This window comes from Phoenix dactylifera, unplaced genomic scaffold (assembly GCF_009389715.1).
Source record: "Phoenix dactylifera cultivar Barhee BC4 unplaced genomic scaffold, palm_55x_up_171113_PBpolish2nd_filt_p 002721F, whole genome shotgun sequence".
NCBI classification, from domain to species: domain Eukaryota; kingdom Viridiplantae; phylum Streptophyta; class Magnoliopsida; order Arecales; family Arecaceae; genus Phoenix; species Phoenix dactylifera.
This window is the reverse complement of record NW_024069858.1, coordinates 6,308-15,000: the sequence shown is the minus strand read 5'-3', so window position 1 is coordinate 15,000 and position 8,693 is coordinate 6,308.

The following is an 8,693-nucleotide window of genomic DNA, read 5'->3' as shown; positions in this document are numbered from 1 at the left end:
TGAACCAATTTGGATCCAATCTAGGTAAGTCCTAATCCAATTAGAACTTAAATCAATTTTGACTCAATTGAACTCTTCAATCCTAATCCAATTAGGAGTCTTATTGATTCATTAGATTAATAATTAATTGTGACTTAAGAAATCCTAATCTAAATTAGGACATATTTAATTTTAGTCCTAATCCAATTAGGACTCTTATTTGAATCCGAAGTCCTAATCCGATTAGGACTCTAAGAATCCTACTCCAAGTAGGAATCCAATTTTGATTCAAAACTCCTAATCTCATTAGGATTGCAGGAATCCTATTCCAAGTAGGAATCCCAGTCCTACTTCAACTAGGATTCCCAGTCCTAATCCAACTAGGACTCTAGGAATCCTACTCGAAGTAGGACTCTTGTTTCAAGTCCAATTAATTAATTCCCTTTCCTTCTTCAACTTCTTATCAATCGAATTGATTACTCGTGATTCATAATTACTTTTCAACCATCGGATCGGTCAATACTTCTAGTGTGTGTGACCCCATAGGTTCTATTCTGACTGGTAGTGAGATATATTGTGATCTCTATCACTATATCATTGAAAACTCCTTTCAATGGGTTGGAACGATTCCAACTCAACTTATTAGGGTTTATCGATCATCGAGATAATCCTTGTGAGTCCCACCATCCACCAGTGACACCTAGCAGCATGTAGTGGCTACCCAGCAGAATGGAATGATGAACCTCTAGGTGCAGTTAACGTGTGATACAGTCCTACTATCGTGGATCCCTACAGGACGGAGGTCATGGACAACTCGTCAAACCCCATCGTCTATCATATGTCAAGATTTATTCGACTTGAGTTCGATAGTGGAAAACTCTTTCTCCACTTTATATTACTGCCCTGGCCAAGGTCTTAGAACTCAGTCTAACAAATCACATAGGATCACTCCTCTTCTATCAAGGTCGATAGATTCCTAGTAGGTGCATACCCTACTCCTACAGTGAACCTACTGCAGCCAATCTACACTGCATGGACCCATATGGCTAGAGACCATGTATGTGTGCAGTCAAACTACAATAACCTCACTGTGAGTAGCCGAAGCACCGCAGGTCAAAGGACCAGTCACACTACTGCAACATCAAGCAAGTCACTGACAAGTGGATAGACATCCAAGTGACTTCTTGTCTTGGTCACGCTTAGTACCCTTGTTCTCTAACAAGCACCTGCACTATCACTCCAGTGTCCCTACACTGTGGACTCAAGTCTCGTCCATCCAGAAGAAAAGTGATCTGTGCACTGATCGGATCGATCACCGTCCTCGTGATGATCCATTGATCAGGAGCATTTAGAAATTAATCACCAATGATACATGGCTCAAATTCTCAACTCTTGAGAATATATATCATCATCTTATTAATTTCTTGGACGATTCATAGACACATAAATAATATGAATGAAAAGATGCCTTTTTATTTATTCAATAATAAATAGTCAAGTACAAAATTATGTCCCTAGAATTAATAATGTGTCAGCTAGATTGGCTTCTAGGGCATACATCTAACAATCTCCCACTTGCACTAAAGCCAATCAGTCATATATCTAAGCCCCATCTTCTCAAGGTGGGCTTCAGTCTTTTGCTGACTTAGCTGCTTAGTGAACGGGTCTGCCATGTTATCCGCGGAGTCTACTCTCTGCACCTCTACATATTTCTTCTCAACATAGTCGCGTATGAGATGGAAGCGCCGCTCTATATGCTTAGACTTCTGATGAGACCTTGGCTCCTTAGCAAGGGCTATGGCGCCATTATTATCGCAGTAGAGTGTTATGGCATCTGATGTCATCACGTCCAACTCTGCAATGAATTTCTTGAACCAGAAGCTTTCCTTAGCAGCTTCAGAGGCGGTGATATATTCAGCTTCCATAGTAGAATCAGCAATGATCGGTTGTTTAGAACTCTTCCAATTTACCGTACCACCATTGCACAAGAACACATATCCAGATGTTGACTTCCTATCATCGACATCAGTCATGAAGTTTGAATCTGTGTATCCTTCTACCTTTAACTCTAATGATCCTCCAAAAACCAAGAATAAATCTTTAGTTCTTCTCAAGTACTTAAGAATATTCTTCATAGCTGTCCAGTGTTCTTCACCTGGATTCGACTGATATCTGCTTGTGACACTCACAGCAAGAGCTATATCAGGTCGTGTACATAGCATGGCATACATGAGGCTCCCTATTGCCGATGCATAGGGAATCTTGCTCATGCGTTGAATCTCTTCAGATGTGTTGGGGCACATCTTCTTGGAGAGATGAATTCCATGCCTTAGGGGTAAGAGACCCCTCTTGGAGTTTTCCATGCTGAACCTCTTCAGCACCTCCTCTATGTACATCTTCTGTGAAAGGCCAAGCATCCTTTTAGATCTATCTCTATAGACCTTTATTCCCAAATTATAGGATGCTTCCCCAAGGTCTTTCATGGAGAATTCTTTTGACAACCAGACCTTGACCGAGGTTAGCATGGGAATATCATTCCCTATCAGTAGGATGTCGTCCACGTACAGTACGAGAAATACGACAGCGCTCCCACTAACCTTTTTGTAAATACACGGTTCCTCTTCGTTTTTGATGAAATCAAACGTTTTGATTGCGTCATCGAAACGAGTGTTCCAACTCCGAGATGCTTGCTTTAGTCCATAGATGGTGTTGCCCAGATAGACAACCCAAGAGGGGGGGGTGAATTGGGTTTTTAAAATAATTTGGCTAATTAAAACTTTATGGATGATTAATTAAAAACTATAGCAAGTTATTTAATTAAAGCCTAGTGCTGTGAGTAATGTGCGGGGAAGAAGATGAGAGACAATGCACTACAAACACAAAGTTTTATAGTGGTTCGGAGCTAACCCTTGCTCCTACGTCCACTCCCCAAGTCTCACTTGGGAATTTCACTATAACCCCCTTGGATTACAGCCGGTTGTTTTGCAAGCTCACAACCAAACTTGTTATTTTACGAGCTCACAACGAACTCGGTCGGTTTTCCTAGGCTCACCGACTAGAACCAACCCCGATTGTTTTTCCGGGCTCACAATCAAACCCTTACACACGTTGGTTTTAACTTGGCTCACCAACCAACCTTAAACCCCTTGATTCAATCCCCCGATTGAATCAAGTAAATACAAGAGATAGAAGAAAACAGAAAATAGCTTCTCAAAAAGCAGATTTAAAACAATATAATCGTAAAGGAGTTAGAAGCCCTCAAACGCTTTTAAGCTGGTGAAGAGGTATGGCTTCTGGAACTCCGGTCTCCTCTTGAAAGAGTAGTCGACTTGAATGCAGGAGGAGGAAGCTTTGATTGTTGGGAAGAAGTTGTTGGAGCAGTAAATGCAGATCTCCCCTTTTTCGTTTAAGAGCACTTGGAGAGCTTGAAAACTTGAATGCTTGGAGTGGAATATCTGTTCTCTCCCTTGCTACAGTCCTCTGTGGCTATTTAAGCCAACCCCCACGGAAACTAGCCGTTACTCTGCTTTTTCTGGCCGTTCTGCACACTCTGCGCAGCCTGACAATATGACCGTTGGTGGGTTGGAGTCGACTCGCGCGATCAGGAGTCGACTCGGCTGTAGCAGGAGTCGACTCACGCTTTTTCGGAGTCGACTCGGCAACTGTTCCAAATTTGAATTAAAGTTGCCGTCTTGACTGGGAGTCGACTCGTCTTGACCTGGAGTCGACTCGCTAACTTCTGGAGCTGACCTGGCAATTTTGGAGTCGGCTCATCCACTGAAGTCCGTGGATCCAATTTTGAATTTTGTGCACTCGAGTCGACTCGACTGTCCTGGGAGTCGACTCGAATCTCAGAGCCCGAACTTCCGATTCTCTGTCTTTTGGCTCATCCAGTCTTGGAGTCGTCTCGAACTTCCTTGGAGTCGACTCGGCTCTCAGTTTCCGAAAGTTGATCTTCTGCCTTTTGACGTGAAGCTTGTCTCGGAGTCGACTCGAGCTGTCTGTGAGTCGACTCGAATCTCAGAGGCAGTAACATGGTCTTCTGTCTGTTGATGGTCGCTCAGTCTCGGAGTCGACTCGCGTACTGCGGGAGTCGACTCGAATCTCAGAGTCCGAAAATCGTTCTCTGACTTTTTCTTTGTGTTCCTCTGAGAGTCGACTCTTACCTTCTTTGGAGTCGACCTGCCAACCATCGGAGTCGACTCGCGTTTCACTGGAGTCGACTCGAATCTCAGACCCGAAAACTGCTCTCTGACTTTTCTGCCTGTGACTGCTTGGAGTCGACTCTTACTTCCCTGGAGTCGACTCGGTGAACATTGGAGTCGACTCGCGCACTTCAGGAGTCGACTCGTTGACAGGTTCTGAGATGAAGCTTTCTGTTCTTCTTTCTGTTCTCAGTCGGAGTCGACTCGTACTAATCTGGAGTCGACTCGAGCTCGTGCCAGTGAACTTGATACGCTTGGAGTCGACTCGTGATACCCGGGAGTCGACTCGAGTCTCAGACATTGGTTCATGCAGACTTCTTAACTTATCCAAAATACTATGAACCAAGTCTAGAAACACTTGGACAGGATTTTCACTGAAACACTCAATTGAATTCATTAGTAATCACAAGATATACTCAAATGCTTTGAGCTCATCAAAATCAAATGGAGTTTTAATCAATCACTCCACAATCTCCCCCTTTTTGATGATGACAAAACTTTGAGTATATGTAAAATGAATTGCTCATAAAACAATGAAGTAAAATCCATAAATGAATTCAAATGTCTGATAATTTAATTTATCCAAGTTTGAAAGGAGTGAAACATTAAATTTCGGAGTTAAAGCTCCCCCTTTCATTTGGAATTATATAAGCCTTCATATTATGCAATCAATTGTTTGGCTTATATGTCATTAATGATTTAGCTTGATTAAAATTCAGATTCTCCCCCTCAACATATGCATTCAACTATGTTTTGATTCTCTGAATTTCCTTTTAATGCTTTGAAGTTTTTGAACTGAATTTTATCTTTTTAGAGGGAAAATCTGTCAATTTGTTCTTGAGTAGGATTCAGCTAGTCTCCGAATATCCCTTGAATAGATTCTGGAGATTACTCCATTAGGAGCCCCAAAAGAGAGATAATGAGCCTCGAGGTACCGAATCCACTTAGAACAAATTTGTGTGTGTTATTAAGAGTTTATCTTTTTATTTATTTCCATTGATTTCTTTTACATATTTTTTCAATATTTCTCCCCTTTTACATATTTTACATATTTTTTTCAATATTTCTCCCCTTTTACATATTTTACCATATTTCTCCCCCTTTTTGTCATCATACCAAAAAGGAGGTAATCAACCACAATCAATGGCACAACCAATCATCAAATGGCACATAATTAAAGATAAGATGTCTACTCATTGTATTGATATGAATTGAAGTAGATTTGAGCATACAATAAGTAAAGTAAAACAATACAAAACAAAACTCAAACACATCTATGTCCTCCTCGAGGATGAAGCTCCCCCTCTCGAGGATGCATCTCCTCCTCTGGAGGATGAAGCACCTCCTCTCGAGGATGGTGCTCCTCCTCTCAATCGGCTCTGCTCCATGAGGAGGGTGACTGCATCTGTCACATGTTCGAGCTGCGTGATAATAGACGTGGTGGCTCTGCTATGTGTAGTGGAGAGCTCTGTCACCGACGCCTAAAGCCCAGTCACCGATGTCTGAAGTGCGTCCAGCTTGTCGATGAGTACATTCGCCAAGCGCTCGGCCCCCTCGGTGGTGGTGTGCATGTCACGACCTATCTCCTCTCGCATCTGTCGAGTGGAGCTCGTGACCTCACTCATGCTGTGGAACTGGGCCTGGACCAAACTCCGGATATTGTAGATCTCTTCCCGTACATGAGCCGTCATGTCAGTCACGGCTGTCAAGGAAGGGACCAGGGCAGAGGAAGTGGGCGCAGAAGAGGGAGCAGGCACCGAGCCGCGGATCTCCCGAAGCAGCTTGTCCTTCAGATCTCGGACGATCTCCTGCCGCAGCTCCCGGAGCTGCTCTGTATCAATACGGACCTCCATAGATGGTGGAACTGAGGAGGAAGGTCCGGCAGAGGTGGTAGGAGCAGGAGGAGTGGATGGGAGGTCTGGATGGTCTGGAAGGTCTGGGTAGTCTGAATCTGGCTCAGGACTGGGTGATGGTCTGGTGGTCTGAGCAGTGAGAGTGGACTTCCTAACCCAGATCCCTTCTCTCTTCCGAAACCCCATCCTGTGCATAGTCCCCGTACATAAGCGATCAGTCCATCGCAAGGCACGAGAGAGTTCCCTCTCAGGAATGGAAATCTCGTACTGCCTAAAAAGAAGAGTGAATAACATCCCGTATGGGAGTGAGAGCCTAGGTCTATCTAGGGGCTCACACATATACCTATAAATGAGCTTTGGGAAGTTGATCGGGGTGTCCTGAAGGATATAAGACATAATAGCTAAGTCCCTCTCATTCACAAAATCAAATCTCCCTGTCTTAGGGAAGATGGACCTGGACAGAATGCTCAAAAGGATTCTCACTTCAATAGGAAGTGAGCTAGCAGATACCTCATCTAGGGGGGACTGAGGTGGATGCCCTAAGACGACCGTAAGGGCTGCAACTCTATCCTCAGGGTGTGCGGGAGCCACCCCTACTAATGGAAGGTGAAGGATATGGGCAATGAGGTCCTCTGTGACATACAACGGGACACCTACTACCGTGCCCTCGATACCTCCATCTCCCCGATGGACGGTACTGTAAAACTCTTGAACTAGGCCAGGATAGGTGGGAAGGTCCAAGGTGAGGAAGTACTCTAGGCCCTGGGCTCTAAGCCTATCGCCTATGGTGAACCCCTCCCGGGAGAGATAGTCGAAATCGACAAACCTCCCGGAGGTGACGGCCTTCCCGGCCAACGGCCTAACGAGAACCACCCTAGGCGGGGAACGATCCGGAGGTGGTTGCCTCGCGGGATCGTGCCGCGCCTTGGAGCGCCGCTCGGGACCGGCCTCGGGACGGGACCTCTTCCTAACGACGGTCTTACGAGGCATCTTGACCTAAACGGGAAGAAAAATACCTAGAGGACGGTGAAGGACCGACAGAGGAAGCTCGGGACGGACCGGAAATGACCTAGGAACGGACGGAAACTCAATGTCCGGCAAAGAATCGACGGGAAAAGGGCTTGGAGACGATCGGGGATGACCTAGGAGTCGGCTCTAGGGCTTTGTGAACAGTGGCGGCTTGAGGAAAAGTGTTTGCGAAACGACAACCCTAGGGTTAAAAAGTCGGATCCCGACTGCGAGTCGACTCCCCTGAGTCGTGAGTCGACTCGACCTCGAGTCGACTCCAGAATATAAGCGAGTCGACTCTCTGTTAGCGCATGTAGACTTCGAGTCGACTCCCGACAGTGTGCGAGTCGACTCCCCCTTAGGAGCCGGCTCTGAAACTTACTCGAGTCGTCTCTAACCTTGGCACGCACCTAAAAACCATGCCATAATCGTGCCAAATGAGGGAAAATCACCTAATTAAGAACTGATTTGATGATCACTGCATAGAAACTCTATTTTAACCTCATTCTAATCATCAAAATCAATTAATCTAGTGAAAAACCCCACTAGGATGGATCAATCACTCCTAATCCCCTTCTAAGCACACTAAATCTCTCTTCACTTAGGGGTTTTGTAAAAATGTCTGCTAATTGATTATCAGTACGCACAAATTGGAGTGACACATCACCATTCAATACATGATCTCTTATGAAGTGATGTCTTATCTCAATGTGTTTAGTTCTTGAGTGTTGAATTGGATTTTTAGTGAGATTTATGGCACTTGTGTTATCACAATTAATGGGGATTTTATCTTGTTTAATGCCATAATCTTCTAATTGTTGTTTAATCCATAAGATTTGAGCACAACAACTCCCGGCTGCAACATATTCAGCTTCTGCAGTGGATAATGCAACCGAGTTTTGTTTCTTGCTAAACCATGAGATTAGGTTTTCTCCTAGAAATTGACAAGACCCGCTGGTACTTTTTCTATCAAGCTTACATCCAGCGAAGTCTGAATCTGTGTACCCTATTAAGTTTAGGCTAGATTCTTTAGAGTACCACAGCCCTATATTCTTAGTTCCAATTAAGTATTTAAAGATTCTCTTAACTGCAGCTAGGTGTGATTCTTTAGGATTAGCCTGATATCTAGCACACATGCACACACTAAACATAATATCAGGCCTACTTGCAGTAAGATACAGTAAAGAACCTATCATACCTCTATAAAGTTTTTGATCTACAGATTTACCTGATTCATCTTGGTCTAACTTGCATGATGAGCTCATGGGGGTGCTGATTGACTTGTTTCCCTCCATATCAAACTTCTTGAGCATCTCCTTGATATATTTTGCTTGATTGATGAAGATGCCTCCTTCAGATTGTTTGATTTGAAGCCCGAGGAAGTAGTTCAGCTCTCCCATCATGCTCATCTCAAACTCACTCTGCATCAAATCAGCAAATTCCTCGCAGAGGCGATTGTTAGTAGCACCGAAAATGATATCATCAACATAAATCTGTACTAATAACATATCCTTATTTTTCTTTTTCAGAAATAATGTTGTATCTACATTTCTCCTAGAGAATTCATGTTCTAATAGGAATTTACTAAGTCTCTCATACCATGCTCTAGGTGCTTGTTTTAATCCATAAAGTGCTTTGTTTAGTTTAT